The following is a 17,209-nucleotide window of genomic DNA, read 5'->3' as shown; positions in this document are numbered from 1 at the left end:
TCCGGATACTTTTGACGGCATAGTCTATCAAATATTAACAGAAAAATTGTAAGCAGTTTTTGTGTGGGAGAGTTTTATTTTACTTGCTAGTACTTTCTGTTCCTGTGAGTTTTTCGTGGTTAATGTACAGTGAGGTGTTGCTATAAATGAGCGACTAACACGGATATTCAGCGTTGTCGGATGCACGTCCGTGTAACATTTTCTTTTGAAAGCACTCCGTCTACAGGCCACAAGTGATCCATCGAGACCATCCGACCGCCGTGTCATCCTCAGCTGAGGATGCGGATAGGAGGAGCGTGTGGTCAGTACACCGCTCTCCTGGTCGTTATGGTTGTTTTCTTTGACCAGAGCCGCTACTGTTCGGTCGAGTAGCTCCTCAATTGGCATCACGAGGCTGAGTGCAGCCCGCAAAATGGCAACAGCGCATGGCGGCCTGGATGGTCACCCATCCAAGTGCCGGCCACGCCCGACAGCGCTTAACTTCGGTTGTCTGACGGAAACCGGTCTATCCACTGCGGCAAGGCCGTTGCCTTCTTTTATAAAGGTATTTGCGAAAATAGTACCTCCAAATTTTTGTGCTGACTTCGAGGGTCAGATTCAGTTTATGTCGGTGTAGTACTGAGTTTTGAATCTTCTCGCTAACGTCCTGTTGTTTTCGCTGTCCAGCGACGATTAGCACTTGCAGGTTTGCGTTCCAGAACGGCGTCTGTCATCCAGGTGCGTATAGAACTGATTTGGTTCAAATGGCTCTGAGCTCTATTGGACTTAACATCTGAGGCCACCAGTCCGAAGTATTTAAACCTACCTAACCTAAGGACATCACACACATCCATGCCCGAGGCAGGATTCGAACTTGCGACCGTAGCGGTCGCGCGGTTCCAGACTGAAAACTGATATAAGTCATTGAATTAATACTAATGAACAAACTGCGTCAATTTAAATGAATCGACGTTTACCAAAGGTATATGGAGACGATACAGCAGATGTGAAAAGCGTGTGGCGGTGGGGACTGCGGTTCGTAGTGTTGACAAGAATGTGTACGACAAGACATGGCCTGGTCGACGCTAGTCAGCTCCCATCCCCAATAACCAACAGCGTCCCGCTCAACTTATCCATGATTATCGGTCTTTTAATACCTAGGAACTGTGTGCACAGTTGAGTGTCTGCTGTAACGTTTTGGACTAGGTGTTAGGCAACGTTGCTTACCGAAAAGTTCGAGCGAGATGGATTCCGCAGATGCTTTACGCGAGACCAAAAACACTCATCAAATTGAAATTAGGACCTACTGAACCAATAACAGACAGAAGGTGACAATTTTCTGAAAACCGTTGTAACCGGAGCTGAGATCTGATGTCAGCACTACGACCCAGAATCCAAAGCACAGTCCACAGAGTAACCACGAACGAATTCTTCAAAGAAGAATTTTGAAATATAGCTATCTGCAAGCAAAGTGATTTGTACAGTCTTATGGGATAGGCAGGGTACGGTTCTTTTCGATGCCGTGGAACTTAAAGGAACTATCAATTCAGGACGGTACGAGACGACACAGACCAGGGTGAAAGGCCAAATACACTGAAAAGCCAAAGAAACTGGTACGCGTGCCTAACATCGTGTAGCTCCCCCGTGAGCAAGCAGGAGTGCCGCGACATGACGTGGCATGGACTCGACTAGTGTCTGAAGTAGTGCTGGTGGGAACTGACACCGCGAATCTTGCAAAGCTGTCCATAAATCCGTAAGAGTACGAAGGGGTGGAGATCTCTTCTGAACAGTACGTTGTGAGGCATCCCAGATATGCCCAATAATGTTCATGTCTGGCGAGTTTGGTGGGCAGCGCAAGTTTTTAAACTCAGAACAGTGTTCCTGGAGCGACTCTCTAGTAATTTTGGACGTATGGGGTCCATGGATTCATGAGGTCGTCACCATACCCGTACACGTCCATCCCCGATGCAATTTGAAACGAGACTCTTCGGGCCAGGCGACGTGTTTCCAGTTATGAACAGTCCAATGTCAGTACTGACGGGTCCGGAAGAGGCGTAAAGCTTTGTGTCGAGCAGTCATCAAGGGTACCGACAGGGCCTTCAGCCCCGAAAGTCCATATCGATGATGTTTCATTGAACGGTTCGCACGCTGACGCTTGTTGATGGCCCACCTTTCAAATCTGCAGCAATTTGTGGTAGAGTTCCACTTTTGTCACGTTGAAAGACCCTCTTCAGTTGTCGTTGGTCCCGTTCTTACAGGATCTCTTTCCAGCCGCAGCGATGTCGGTGATTGGATGTTTTACCGGATTTCTGATATTCACGGTACGCTCGTGATATGGTCGTATGCGAAAATCCTTACTTCCTCGCCACCTCGGAGATGCTGTGTCCCTACGCTCGTGCGCCGATTATAACACCAAACTCACTTAAATCTTGCAGTAACCAATTTAAGAGCCGCGCCAGACACTTGTTGTCTTATATAGTGTAAGCAGGCTGTTTAGGTTTTTATGTTGGTAACGCCACGTAGCACTCTGTATGAAAATCACTGGCTGTGCTGTGTGCAGTCTGTGGCTGGTTGGCATTGTTGTAATATTCGCTATTGTAGTGTTGGGCAGTTGGATGTGAACAGTGAGTAGCGTTGTGCAGTTGGAGGTGAGCCGCACGCAATGGTGGATGTGGGGAGAGAGATGCCAGAGTTTAGATAGGTTGCTTTAAGCGAACGACCTGGACATGTGACCGCCAGAAAAAGGAAATTTGTAAAGATGGATGTCATGAATTGATAGATATATGTATATTGAGTTTTGAGTATTATTAAGGTAAATACATTGTTTGTTCTGTATCAAAATCTTTCATTTGCTAACTATGCCTATCAGTGGTTAGTGCCTTCAGTAGTTTGAATCTTTTATTTAGCTGGCAGTATTGGCGCTCGCCGTATTGCAGTAGTTCGTGTATGCCTTCAGTAGTTAGAATCTTTTATTTAGCTGGCAGTATTGTCGTTCGCTGTATTGCAATAGTTCGAGTAACGAAGATTTTTGTGAGGTAAGTGATTCATGAAAGGTATACGTTATTGTTAGTCAGGGCCATTCTTTTGTAGGGATTTTTGAAAGTCAGATTGCGTTGCGCTAAAAATATTGTGTGTCAGTTTAGTGATGATCAGAATAAGTAAAGAGAGAAATGTCTCAGTACGTTCAGTTCTGCTCAGCTGTTTGAAAATCAAATAACGTATAAGTTTACCAGCACAATGATTTATAATTTTTTGTAAGGGGACGTTACAGTAGGCTTTGCCGACAGCAGCGCCGTATTCTACCTGTTTTCATATCTTTGTATTTGAATACGCATGGCTATACCAGTTTCTTTGGCGGTTCAGTGTACTTCCAGAGTCAAGCCATAGAAGAAGGAAAACTACCTCTTGCAATGCGATTGAGCCAGATGCCATAACAGATTGGCGGGCATGGAAGTGAGTTCCAAATTCGAATGGACTGTCCAACACCGCGTACTATACACCTCTGGGTTAGTACCTTCAGATCACAGTCTCTTTGGGGTTGTAAACGAAGGACTGAGTGGCAGAAATTTTCGGGATTCGGATGCTATCGTCATATCTGTGAGACAGTGGCTATCCTCAGCTGTTTCAGGTTTTTACGAACGCTACATGCAGGCTCTTGTCCTTCTCTCGCAAAGGGGCATAACGAATAGCAGTGAAAATGTGGCAAAATGACAACTGAAATCTTCCTCTATTTAACTGTCTTACTGTGCTTTCTGCATCTGTTTTACACTGAAGTGACGAAAGTCATGGGATAGTGATATGCACATATACAGATGACCGCAGTATTGTGTACACAAGGTATAAGATGACAGTGCATTGTCAGAGTTATCATTTGTGTTCAAGTGATTCATGTGAAAAGATCTCTGGCGTGATTCCAAATTAATAATATAAGTGTAGACCAGATGTGGCATAAATTCAAAGAAATAGTATCGGCAGCAATTGAGAGATTTATACCAAATAAACCAACAAACGACGAAGCTAATCCCCCTTGGTACACAAAACGGGTTACAACACTGTTGCAGAAACAACGAAACAAACATGTCAAATTTAAACAGGCGCAAAATCCCCAAGATTGGCGATGCTTCACAGAAGCTCGAAATTTAGCGCGGAGTTCAATACGAGACGTCTATAACAGTTTCCACAACGAAAGTTTGTCTCGAAACCTGGCAGAAAATACAAAGAGATTCTGGTCGTATATGAAGTATGTTAGCGGCAAGAAACTGCTATCAAAGACAGTGTTGCCAAAGCAGAGTTAGTAAACACAACCTTCCGAAATGCCTTCACAAAGGAAGACGAAGTTAATATTCCAGAATTCGAATCGAGAACAGCTGTCAACATGAGTAACGTAGAAGTAAATATCCTCGGAGTAGTGAAACAACTCAAATCACTTCATAAAAGCAAGTCTTTTGGTCCAGACTGTATACCAATTAGGTTCCTTTCCCAGTATGCTAATGCCATACAACCGTTCGCTCGCTGAAAGACCCGTACCCAAAGACTGGAAAGTTGCACAGTTAACACCAATTTTCAGGAAAGGTAGTAGGAGTAATCAACTAAATTACAGGCCCATATCGTTAACGTCGATATGCAGCAGGATTTTCGAACATATATTGTGTTCGAACATTATGAATTACCTCGAAAGACACGGTCTGTTGACACACAGTCAACATGGGTTTAGAAAACATCGTTCCTGTGAAACACAAGTAGCTCTTTATTCACATGAAGTGCTGAGTGCTATTGACAAGGGATTTCAGATCGATTCCGTATTCCTGTATTTCCGGAAGGCTTTTGACACGGCTCGTAGTGAAATTGCGTGCTTATGGAATATCGTCTCAGTTATGTGACTGGATTTGTGATTTCCTGTCAGAAAGGTCACAGTTCGTAGTAATTGACGGAAAGTCATCGAGTAAGACAGAAGTGATTTCTGGCGTTCCCCAAGGTAGTGTTATAGGCTCTTTGCTGTTCTTATCTACATAAACGTTTTGGGAGGCAATCTGAGCAGCCGTCTTCGGTTGTTTGGAGTTGAAGCTCTCGTTTATCGACTAATAAAGTGATCGAAAGATCAAAACAAACTGCAAAACTATTTAGAAAAAATATCTGAATGGTGGGAAAAGTAGCAGTTGACCCTAAATAACGAAAAGTGTAAGGTCATCTACATGAGTGCTAAAAGGATCTCGTTAAACTTCGATTACCCGATAAATCAGTCTAATCAAAAGCCATAAATTCAACTAAATACCTAGGTATTACAATTACCAATAACTTAAATTGGAAAAAACACATAGAAAATGTCGTGGAGAAGGCTAACCAAAGGCTGTGTTTTATTGGCAGGACACTTAGAAAATGTAACAGACCTAGTAAGGAGACTGCCTACACTACGCTTGTCTGTCCGCTTTTAGAATACTCCTGCTCGGTGTGGGATCCTTACCAGATAGGACTGACGGAGTACATCGAAAAAGTTCAAAGAAAGGCAGCACATTTTGTATTATCGCGAAATATGGGATGGAGTGTCACAGAAATGATACAAGATTTGCTCTGGAAATCATTAAAAGAAAGGCGTTTTTCGTTGCGACGAAATCTTCTGACAAAATTCCAATCACCAACTTTCTCCTCCGAATGCGAAAATATTTTGTTGACACCGACGTACATAGGGAGGAACCATCACCACGATAAAATAAGGGAAATCAGACTTCAAACGCAAACATATAGGTGTTCATTCTTTTCGCGCTCTGTACGAGATTGGAGTAATAGAGAATTGTGAAGGTGGTTCGATGAACCTTCTGTCAGGCACTTAAATGTGATTTGCAGAGTATCCATGTAAATATAGATGTAGATGTGTTTATAGCCGCACGACGGTACTTAACAGACTTTGAACGCGGAATGTATTTGGAACTAGACGCATGAGACATTCCATTTCGGAAATCGATAGGGAATTCATTTCGAGGTCCACACTGTCAAGACTGTGCCGAGAATACAACAATTCAGACATTACGTCTCACCAGGGACAACACAGTGGCCGACGGCCTTCACGAGCGAGAGCAGCGGTATTTGCGTAGAGTTCTCAGTACTAAGAGACGAGCAACTTGACTTGAAATAACCACACACATAAATGTGAGAAGCACGACGAACGTATCCGTGAGGACAGTTCGGCGATATTTGGCGAGTGCCTTTGCTAACAGAACGACATCGCCTGCAGCGCCTCTCCTGGGCTCGTCATCACATCGGTTGGTTCCCACACGAGTTGAAAACCGCGGACTGGTCGGATGGAGACCATTAGGAATCATTCATAGATTTCATATTCCCAAAGAACGATGGAATTTTTATAGACAGTGCGCCATGTCACAGGGTCACAATCGTCCGCTATTGGTTTTAAGAACATTCTGGACAGTTCGAGTGAATAATTTGGCCATTCAGATCGTTCGACACGACTTCCTCCGAACATTTATGAGACATAATCAGGAGGTCAGTTCTTGCACAAAATACTGCACCGGCAACACTTTCGCAGTCATGGACGGCTGTAGAAGCAGCATTGTTCAGTATTCCTCCAGTGTACTTCCAACGACTTGCCGAGTCCATGCGACGTCGAGTTGCTGTACTACACTACTGGCCATTAAAATTGCTACACCACGAACATGTCGTGCTACAGACGCGAAATTTAACTAACAGGAAGAAGATGCTGTGATAATCAAATGATTAGCTTTTCAGAGCATTCACACAAGGTTGGCATCGGTGGCGACACCTACAACGTGCTGACATGAGGGAAGTTTCTAAACGATTTTTCATACACAAACAGCAGTTGACCGACATTGCCTGGTGAAACGTTGTTGTGATGCCTCGTGTAAGGAGGAGAAATGCGTACCATCACGTTATCGACTTCGATAAAGGTCGGATTGTAGCCTATCGCGATTGCGGTTTATCGCATCGCGACGTTGCTCCTCGTGTTGGTCGAGATCCAACGACTGTTAGCAGAATAAGGAATAGGTGCGTTCAGAAGGGTAATACGGAATGCCGTGCTGGATCCCAACGGCCTCGTATCACTAGCGGTCGAGATGACAGGCATCTTATCCGCATGGCTGTAACGGATCGTGCAGCCACGTCTCGATCCCTGAGTCAACAGATGGGGACGTTTGCAAGACAACAACCGTCTGCACGAACAGTTCGACGACGTTTGCAGCAGCGTGGACTATCAGCTCGGAGAACATAGCTGCGGTTAGCCTTGCCGCTGTAGCACAGACAGGAGCGCCTGCGATGGTGTACTCAACGACAAATTCGGGTGCGCGAATGGCAAAACGTCATTTTTTCGGATGAATGCAGGTTCTGTTTACAGCATCATTATGGTCGATCCGTGTTTCGCGACATCGCGGTGAACGCACATTGGAAGCGTGTATTCGTCATCGCTATACTGGCGTATCACCCGGCGTGATGGTATAGGGTGCCCTTGGTTACACGTCTCGGTCAACTCTTGTTCGCATTGACGGCACTTTGAACAGTGGACTTTACATTTCAGATGTGTTACGACCCGTGGCTCTACCCTTCATTCGATTCCTGCGAAACCCTACATTTCAGCAGGATAATGCACGACCGCATGTTTCAGGTCCTGTTCGGGCCTTTTCTGGATACAGAAAATGTTCAACTACTGCCCTGGCCAGCACATTCTCCAGATCTCTCACCAATTGAAGACGTCTGTACAATGGTGGCCGAGCAAATGGCTCGTCACAATACGCCAGTCAATACTCTTTCTGACACTGTGGTATCGTGTTGAAGCTGCATGGGCAGCTGTACCTGTACACGCCTTCCAAGCTCTGTTTCGTTCAACGCCCAGGCGTATCAACGCCGTTATTACGGCCAGATGTGTTGTTCTTGGTACTGATTTCTCAGGATCTATGCACCCAAGTTTCGTGAAAATGTAATCAGATGTTGATTCTGGTATAATAGATTTGAAATGAATACCCATTTATCATCTGCATTTCTTCTTGATGTAGCAATTTTAATGGGCAGTAGTGTACTTTGGGCGAAATGAGATCCGACACGATATTAGGAAGTACCCTTATGACTTTTCTCACCTCAGTGTAGTTTCCACGAAAATCAATGGGAGAATGGCCCTCTTATGTTTGTGAGGAAAGCTCCTAAAAGAGTGGCCGTACCTTTTTGGTTACGCCCCGTATAAAAGAGGCGCATTTCTGTAGAATGAATATTCCAGACCTCCTGGGAACAGGACAAGTACCACAATTGAAGAACATTTATAAGTCGGCGCCAGAACCAAATAGATATAATTCTCTCTTGTTCCTTTCTTTCTTTCTGATGGTACGGTAGTGAAGATAATTATCAGTTAGCAGACGTTAAAATAGCTTATTGATATACCTCTGGCGTATCTTTGTTGCCAAGATAGATAAGGTAAACTGAAAAGATAAAGACACATCAAAGTGGCGTGTAATTCTCGTAGCGGAAAAATGTAAATGCAGTAAAGTGGCGGCGGACTTGCGGCCCGCAGAGAGCGCCAAGGTCAGAGGCAGAGCAGTGAACGACTTCAGCGAACGCCACAGCCACAAAACCAAAGTCCGCCACCGGGTTTCCACGCACGCACCTTCCTCGAATGTACTGTCTTAGGTCTCCTCTCTTTGTAACTCAATAACTTCGATTCCGGTTGCCGTCATAGTGAAACTCTTCCTATGGATAGTGAAAATCTTTACATCGACATCTACATACTGAAAGCCGCAAGTGTACTGTTCTCTACTATAATATGACAGAAACACACGTTCCCATCATAATAAAATCCTCTCTGTTCCACTGCATTGGTCAGTCACCTTCTCGAAGTCCTTTACAGTAGCGGGAACCCGACTCTGGAATAACCTCCCTCGAAATGTTAAAGAACTTAAAAACATGTCCGGCTTCAAAAAACAGTTAATGAAGTATCTACCTAAGCAGCAGTAATGCCTTCCTCTGTACGTGAATGTACTTCACCTCATTACTTTCCACTTTCCCCCTCCTTAAATCTCCCTTCCCCAAAACTCGCTATACTAGTAAACATCTACATTACACACCAAGATATGAATGTACATCTGCACATATCTTCATTACTATTGCCAATTTTTCTCATGTTTATCATTATTATTTGACTTTTTTACTGTTATTATTATTTCTTTTATCATAATTTGTATGTATAGCACCTGTTGTAAAATAATGCCAGCATTTACTTTATTAAGTCTTAATAAACTGTTCTTTTTATTTAAACTATTGTCATGATGTAACTCTGATGTGTGAAATTCTGCATGTATGGAATACTGGTCCGATGTAAGAGAGGGCCTGATGGCCCTAATCTGATCAGTTTAAATAAATAAATAAATAAATAATACGGCCACTGAAACGATCGTGCGTAATGTTGTATGTCTCTTAACCACGTACACTGGCACTCCAAAACCATACTTCTTGGCATAATTCCCTCCCATTAAAGTACGCACACTGACGTGACCAAATGTGACGCCCAAGCAAGCTGTAACTGAGAGAGACATGTATGTAGATATTATAAAAACACAAGTTGAAGTCTTGTTAATTTAGACCCAAAGACTGTGCAACGGATTCATCTGCACCTCTGCTGTGTCGCGGCTGCCTCCCAGTGCTGAAATTGTATACTTTCCGGTTAACTGAAATGCATTCACAGAGGAATTGGTGCTGAAAAAGAAAAACTTCAAGGAAATGGATATAGGAACTATGTACATATGGAAAGGCTAAGACCATGTGAGGTAAAAGGAGCACCTTCTTCTTTATAATGTATTGGAATTAAAATCATGATGATACTGGAAGCATCAATGAGAATAAAAAGTTTCCTGGCAGATTAAAACTGTGTGTCGGACCGAGACTCGAACTCGGGGTCTTTGCCTTTCGCGGGCAAGTGCTCTACCAACTGCGCTACCCAAGCACGACTCACGCCCCGTCCTCACAGCTTTAATTCCGTCCGTACCTCACAGAAGCTCTCCTGCGGACCTTGCAGAACTAGCACACCTGGAAGAAAGGATATTGCGGGGACATGGTTTAGCCACAGCCTGGGAGATGTTTATAGAATGAAATTTTCATTCTACAGCGGAGAGTGCGCTGATATGAAACTTCCTGGCAGATTAAAACTGTGTGACGGACCGAGACTCGAACTCGGGATCTTTGCCTTTCGCGGGCAAGTGCTCTACCAACTGAGATACCCTAGCACGACTGACGCCCCGTCCTCACAGCTTTAATTCCGCCAGTACCTCGTCTCCTACCTTCCAAACTTCACAGAAGCTCTCCTGCTAACCTTACAGAACTGTCAACTATATCAATGGGAATAGGTTATAAGAATTATTAAATCATGTAGTCAGCACTTTACGAAGTACATTAAACAGACACAAACGTATTTCTAGTCGCTTATGTTGATAACGGTGCGAGCTGAAGGCTCACACAACTTGTGCTGCTATTTTAGTATTACCCGTAGAAGAATATAAATGAAATGATGAAATGTTCAAATGTGTGTGAATTCCTAAGGGACCAAACTGCTTAAATCATCGGTTCCTAGACTTACACACTACTTAAACTAACTTATGCTAAGAACAAAACACACGCCCATGCCCGAGGGAGGACTCGAACCTCCGGCGGGAGTGGCCGCGCAGTGAAATGTTTTATCATATTACGCACGGCTGATAGTATCACATATCCCAGGAGGTAGAGTCATTACAGACTAAACTCTTCAGGCGTTACGTCAAGCGCCGGCACGAGAACCAAGAACGGAAGATTAGAAAGGGCTGTGAGACGACGTCAATCAATAGTATGCTAATCGATCTCTCTTTAGGACGACTCCGAGACAGCAGCGGCCTTTCAGCGAAGAGAAAATAAGCGCCGCTCCGCCTGAACACGAACCGTCGTAAATGCTACAGCAGTGACTTATTTTGCTTGTATTGAAATTGTATATACTGAAGGACATTGATTATTTGCATCTCGCCATTTGCTTGCGACACACCTTTGTAAATACGTAATGTTAAGTATTGTCATTTATCTTACTGCAATAGAAGTTTATTGATAGTATTTGCTTGAATTTAGCGATCCGAGAAAGCAGGCTTCCTAGGCACCCAATATTACAAGTAGACGAGTGAGCAGAACACAACATACACACCACAAGAATCACCATGATGAATTTCGTAACAGCATAGTTACAAGTATAGCGTTGTTGGAACATTCATAAAATTCGAAAGTAAGTTTGGGCTATAACATGGGATCAAACTTTTCTGCCTTGGCATGGTTTACCGGCGGAAACAGCGTGTTGTACAGGGTGAACCAGAACTCCACCGATAAACTTTCGCCGTCCGTTGTGACCGAGCGGTTCTAGGCGCTTAAATCCGAAACCGCGCTCCTGCTACGGTCGCAGGTTCGAATCCTGCCTCGGGCGTGGATGTGTGTGATGTCCTTAGGTTAGTTAGGTTTAATTTATTTATTTATTTATTGCTCCGTGGGACCAAATTAAGGAGAAATCTCCATGGTCATGGAACGAGTCAATACATGAAATAATAACACGATAGTAAAAACAGATAAAATGAAATATAAAAACATATTCAGACGACAAGTCGTAAGTTTAAATAAAGAATATCAACAATGTAACACTGGAATTTACTTAATTTTTTAGCTCTGCCAGGAGCTCCTCGAGAGAATAGAAGGAGTGAGACATGAGGAAACTCTTCAGCTTAGACTTAAAAAGACTTTGGGCTACTGCTAAGATTTTTGAGTTCTTGTGGTAGCTTATTGAAAATGGATGCAGCAAAATACTGCACTCCTTTCTGCACAAGAGTCAAGAAAGTGCATTCCACATACAGATTTGATTTCTGCCTAGTATTAACTGAGTGAAAGCTGCTAACTGTTGGGAATAGGCTAATATAGCTAACAACAAACGATATTAAAGAAAATATATACTGTGAGGACAATGTCAGAATTCCCAGACTATTGAGTAGTGGTCGACAAGAGGTTCTCGAACTTACACCACATATAGCTCGAACAGCCCGTTTTTGAGCCAAAAATACCCTTTTTGAATCAGAAAAATTACCCCAAAAATAATACCATACGACATAAGCGTATGAAAATCTAGGGGACTGACGACCTCGATGTTAAGTCCCATAGTGGTTGGAGCCTTTTTAACCATTTTTTGATAAACATTCAGAAATATTTCAGCGATACCTTCTGAGCGTTTTGCTATAAGAGACCCACTGTCTCTGGAGGCTCGTTGTACCTAAATACACCTACACCTACATGTACATTATTACTCTCCCATTCACAATTAAATGACTGTCAGAGGTTTCATCGAATCACCTTCAAGTTATTTCTTTAACACTCCACTCTCGAAAGGCGCGCTGGAGAAACAAACACTTAAACCTTTCCGTGTTAGCTCTGATTTCTCTCATTTTATTACGATGATCGTATGTACCGATGTAGATGGGCACCAGCGAAATAGTTTCACGCGCTAAGGAGACAGCTGATGATTGAAATTTCATGAGAAGATCCCACCACAACAAAGAACGCCTTCGTTTTACTGACTGCCACCCCAATTCGCATAGCCTATCCGTGGCACTCTCTCCCCCATTTCACGATCATACTAAACGAGCTGCCCTTCTTTGAACTTTTCGATGTCATCGTCAATCCTATCTGGTGCAAATTCCACACCGCACAGCAATACACAAAAAAGAGCGGGCAACCGTAGTGTAAGCCGTTTCTTTAGTAGACCTGTTTCATAATCTAAGTATTCTGCCATTAAATCGCAGTCTTTGTTTTCTCCATAACATTATCTATGTGATCGTACCAATTTGAGTTATTCGTAATTGTAATCCCTAAGTATTTAGATGATTTTACAGCCTTCAGATTTCTGTGACTTATCGTGCAACTGATATTTACGGGATTCCATTTCGTACTCAAGTGGATGACTTCACACTTCGCACCATGCAGATATCTTGTTTAAATCATTTTGCAATTGGTTCTGATCATATGACGACTTAACAAAAAGGTAAATAACAGCATTTGCAAACAATCTAAGAGGGTTGCTCAGATTGTCTCCTAAATCGTTAAGTAGATCTGGAACAGCAGAGGGCCTATAATACGTCCTTGGGGAACGCCAGATATTACTTTTACTAAATGACTTTCCTTGAGTTAGTGTGAACTGTGACATTTCTGTCAGGAAATCACGAATCCATTCGCACAACTGAGATGATACACCGCAGGCACGCAATTTGATTAGAAGTCGCTTGTGAAGAACAGTGTCAAAAGCCTTCTGGAAATCTAAAAATATGGAGTCAATTTGACATCATTGTCGATAGCAGTCATTCGTGAGAATAAAGACCTAGTTGTGTTTCACAAGAACGATATTTTCTGAATCCCTGTTGGCAGTTCGTCAGCAAATCGTTTTCTTAGAGGTAATTCGTAAAGTTCGAACCCAGTGCATGTCAAAAAATACTACTGCAAATCAGCGTTAGTGATATGGCTCTGTAACTCAGCGGAATACTCCTATTTCCTTTCTTGGGTACTGGTGTGACAAGAGCTACTTGCTACTTAGGTATGGATCTTTTGACGAGAGAGCGGTTGTATATGATTGTTAAGAATGGAGCTGTTGTATCAGCATATTCTAAAAGTAATCTGAGAGGTATATAATTTGGACCGAAGGCCTTGCCTTTATTAAGTGATTTAAGGTGCTTCACTACACTGAGGATATCTACAGCTAAATTACTCATGTTGGCAGTAGTTCTTCATTCGAATTCTGAAATACAGTGACGGAAAAAAATTCGCAACACCAAGAAAGAGTTATGCGACAAAAATGAAAGTTCGTGGGCATGTTTGTACATCTGATGTCTATTCAAACTCGGCGCCACGCACCCAAATAGCTCACACTAAAAACAGAAAATTTAGAAGTGGAAGTCAAACCTCAAGTGGGGACCTAAACGCCAAAAAGAATGAAAGAGAACAGGCAGAAGGAACAAAATTGCAAGCTATAGATTGAACCAGGTGGATAACCAGCTCGATATAAATCAGAACACCGAGAGAGGGGAAGGAGGGGGCAACGGGGAAGGAGCGAGGATACGGAGGGAGGGACAGGGTGAAGGAAATGCAGACAGGGTAGGAAGAATGATCTGCGGTAGCTTGGGTCCGCGTGTGCGCTACGCACGAACTCATGAAAGAACTGTGAGGCCCCTCGGGGTCAAAAAATGTGTTTGCAATGTCCTTTAGACATGCATGAATGTGTTAAGGAACAGATACAATTACGATCTACAGCTGTAAAACAGAATAAATGCTTGGGAGGCATGTACGGATAGCCAAAGTGACTGTCTGTCTTCGGCAGTGAAGCCTTGCGGAAGGAGCTGTTTATATCGTCGCTGGGGCGTATGCCTCTCTGTTGTTTACTTTCACAGCGGCATTCGCGCGTGTCACGGTCAACGGTAGAATGGCCAACACCTACAGTAAAACTGATTTGAAGTTCACCTTTTGGAACGAATATGCATGACCAAAAGCACTTGCCTTCGAACAACACTGAATGAAAAAGTGAAGATCCCCATCGAGACATTGTCGTAATACACCTGTCCATCGTTAGTAGCGTGGTTTACGTCAGACAGCATGTGGTAAGTCCACACTAAGGTGAAGAAACATGTCCCATCCTACCTTCTCATTAACAGACCTGTTCTGGATGCGATACAGGACACGTGTGAAACGAATGCCTGAATGCAAAATTACGCAGCTGAGGATAGACGACACTTCTCCCCTTCCTACTATGACGTACCTACCACACACTTATGCAGAGCACTGAGACTCCATCCCATCCACACACTTGCACAGCAACTTCCACAAAATCTTTCACAACTTGCAGGGACAACCTGAGAGGAGGTTGACCATCTACAACAACGACCGGCTCCTCGCCTAGATATCCCACTGATGGATGAAGATGTTGACAGACTTGAAGGTGAATTGGATCTCGATGCCATGGTTGTGCCTACAGCCGCCTTCATTTATGAACGTCGCAACTCTATCCTTCCATCGGACTCAGGACCACATCCCCCACAAACAGAGGTCACCAAAACGACCCAAGAAGAGGAGGATGACATCACAGCAGGGACAGAGTCGTGCTTTCAAGATGAATCCGTCACCCAACCACCAGATGATTCCCAAGATGAGTTCTCACGCTCTGTTGCCAGTATCCTTCCCCACAACAGACAGAAGAATTTACCATGTGACTCCAAAACACAGCAATGCCCTGAATACCACAATGGCGGGTTTTCTCATGCTGTCATCATGGACACCCTAATGACAACGACTCGTCCTGCACCACCGCTGATCGGACCTGACTGCCCCATTTCGTGGATAAATGACATTGTTTCTTTGTTCCTTAACACCCACCAGACGACAAACTGCCACAGGGCGTCCTCTCCCATACCTGTCGAGAGTATCTGAGACCTGTGACGACATGACGCATTAAGGGCGTTTTTCTGTTGATGATTTCTGAGCATGTCGCTCAAACAACTATGACATCCAGTCGGCACTAAGCAAGGATCGAAGTCTTAGCATTGACACATTGAATCCTTGCCTGGGGATGGCAGGTGTTTCATAAGGTGCTGGAGGATCATGTAGTAAAATTCTGTTGTGTCTTGGTGCCACTGTATTAATTCCTTGCCATATTGGACCAGTGTATGGTATAGGGATGACTTTGCACATTGTACCTACCACAGGAGTACGAACAAGTATTGTGTGATGAGTCTTTCACAGGGTTCACCATTCATTGACATTCCGGTTCCTGCAAATAGGCAACGTTAAGTTTCCACTGACCCCAACTTTATCATATTGTTTGATGTTGGAGTTTGACAATCCACACATAAATGTTGTGGTCCAAGAAGGCTGAAGGCCACTTTTACATGTTTCGGATGTGACATGAGTGGGGAAGCCATGTAGAAGCAATCTAACTTACTAGCTGAGTAGCTCGTGACATACGTATATCCCAGTGATCACTGTGCATCACTTCCAGGTGTCTACAAGACTGAGTTGATACACTAAGCAACGGAGTTCAGGACAGGTGGTAAAATTTGGATGTTGGTCCTAAATCGTGAGAACACGGCTGAAATCACTGCCGACAATTATTTACTAATATTGTTCCAGAAAAAGTGGCGTGATGTTTTAGAGCAAAACCGTGAGCTCTGATGTCGTTGGTCTGTGACAGACGGCGCATACACATTCACAAGTCTGATACCGTATATTGTTAGTGTTAGCTCTCTTTCTAGATCAAGTAAATGTTGTCTTCTACTGTGTCGCCATTACATCAGATGACAGGATAGAGTTGTGACGTTCATTAATGAAAGCAGCTGTAGGCACTACCATGGCATCGAGATCCATTTCTCCTTCACGTCTGCCAACATCTTCATCCAGCACCGGGATCTCCGGGCTTGGAGCCAGTCACTGTTGTAGAAAGTCGACCTCATCTCAGTCAGTCTCTGCACATTGTGAAAGATCTTGTGGAAGCTGTTGTGCAGGTGTCTGGATGGTATCGGGTCGCTGGATGGGACTGGGTCTCAGTGCACCGCATATGTGTGTAGTAGGAAGGTCACAGCCGTAAGGGGGAAAGCGTCGTCTATCCTCAGCTGCGTGGTTCTGCATTGAGGCATTCATTTCACATGTGTCCTTCTTTACCGCATCCAGAACATATCTTTGGCTGCCGATCACATACGTCTATGGCCCAACAGACGTCAATGGAAAGATAGGATGGGATATGTTTCTTTATCTCAATGTGAATTTGGCACATGCTGTTTAAAACTGGTGTGTAGTGAAGTGTGGCCGTTTCTCTGCTGCATGCCCATGTACTGTTCCTTAATTTTACTGTATCGCCACCACATCTGCTGCCGGCATATTGAACGGAAATTCAGAGATAAGGCTGAGCATAACCCCAGGCTGCCATTTTCAATAATTACTGGACCGGTGTGGCCACCGAAACTCCGGAATCTGAGGCCATCTTCCGTCCATGCTAAGATCTTGTCGCAAACTGTGTCGTTTGTCATTTTGACAAAAACCACATTACTAACAACGTAAAGTTGTATTCTGATAATGTTTTGATGGGAATCTTCACTTTGTCCTGTAAGAATTGTTCAGAGGCGAGCGCTTTTGGCCGTGTGTATTTGTTGAAAAACGTGAACTTCCACGTAGTTTTACTGTACGAATTGGCAATTCT

Source organism: Schistocerca gregaria, chromosome 8 (genome assembly GCF_023897955.1).
Source record: "Schistocerca gregaria isolate iqSchGreg1 chromosome 8, iqSchGreg1.2, whole genome shotgun sequence".
Lineage (NCBI taxonomy): Eukaryota > Metazoa > Arthropoda > Insecta > Orthoptera > Acrididae > Schistocerca > Schistocerca gregaria.
This window is presented reverse-complemented; position numbering follows the sequence as displayed.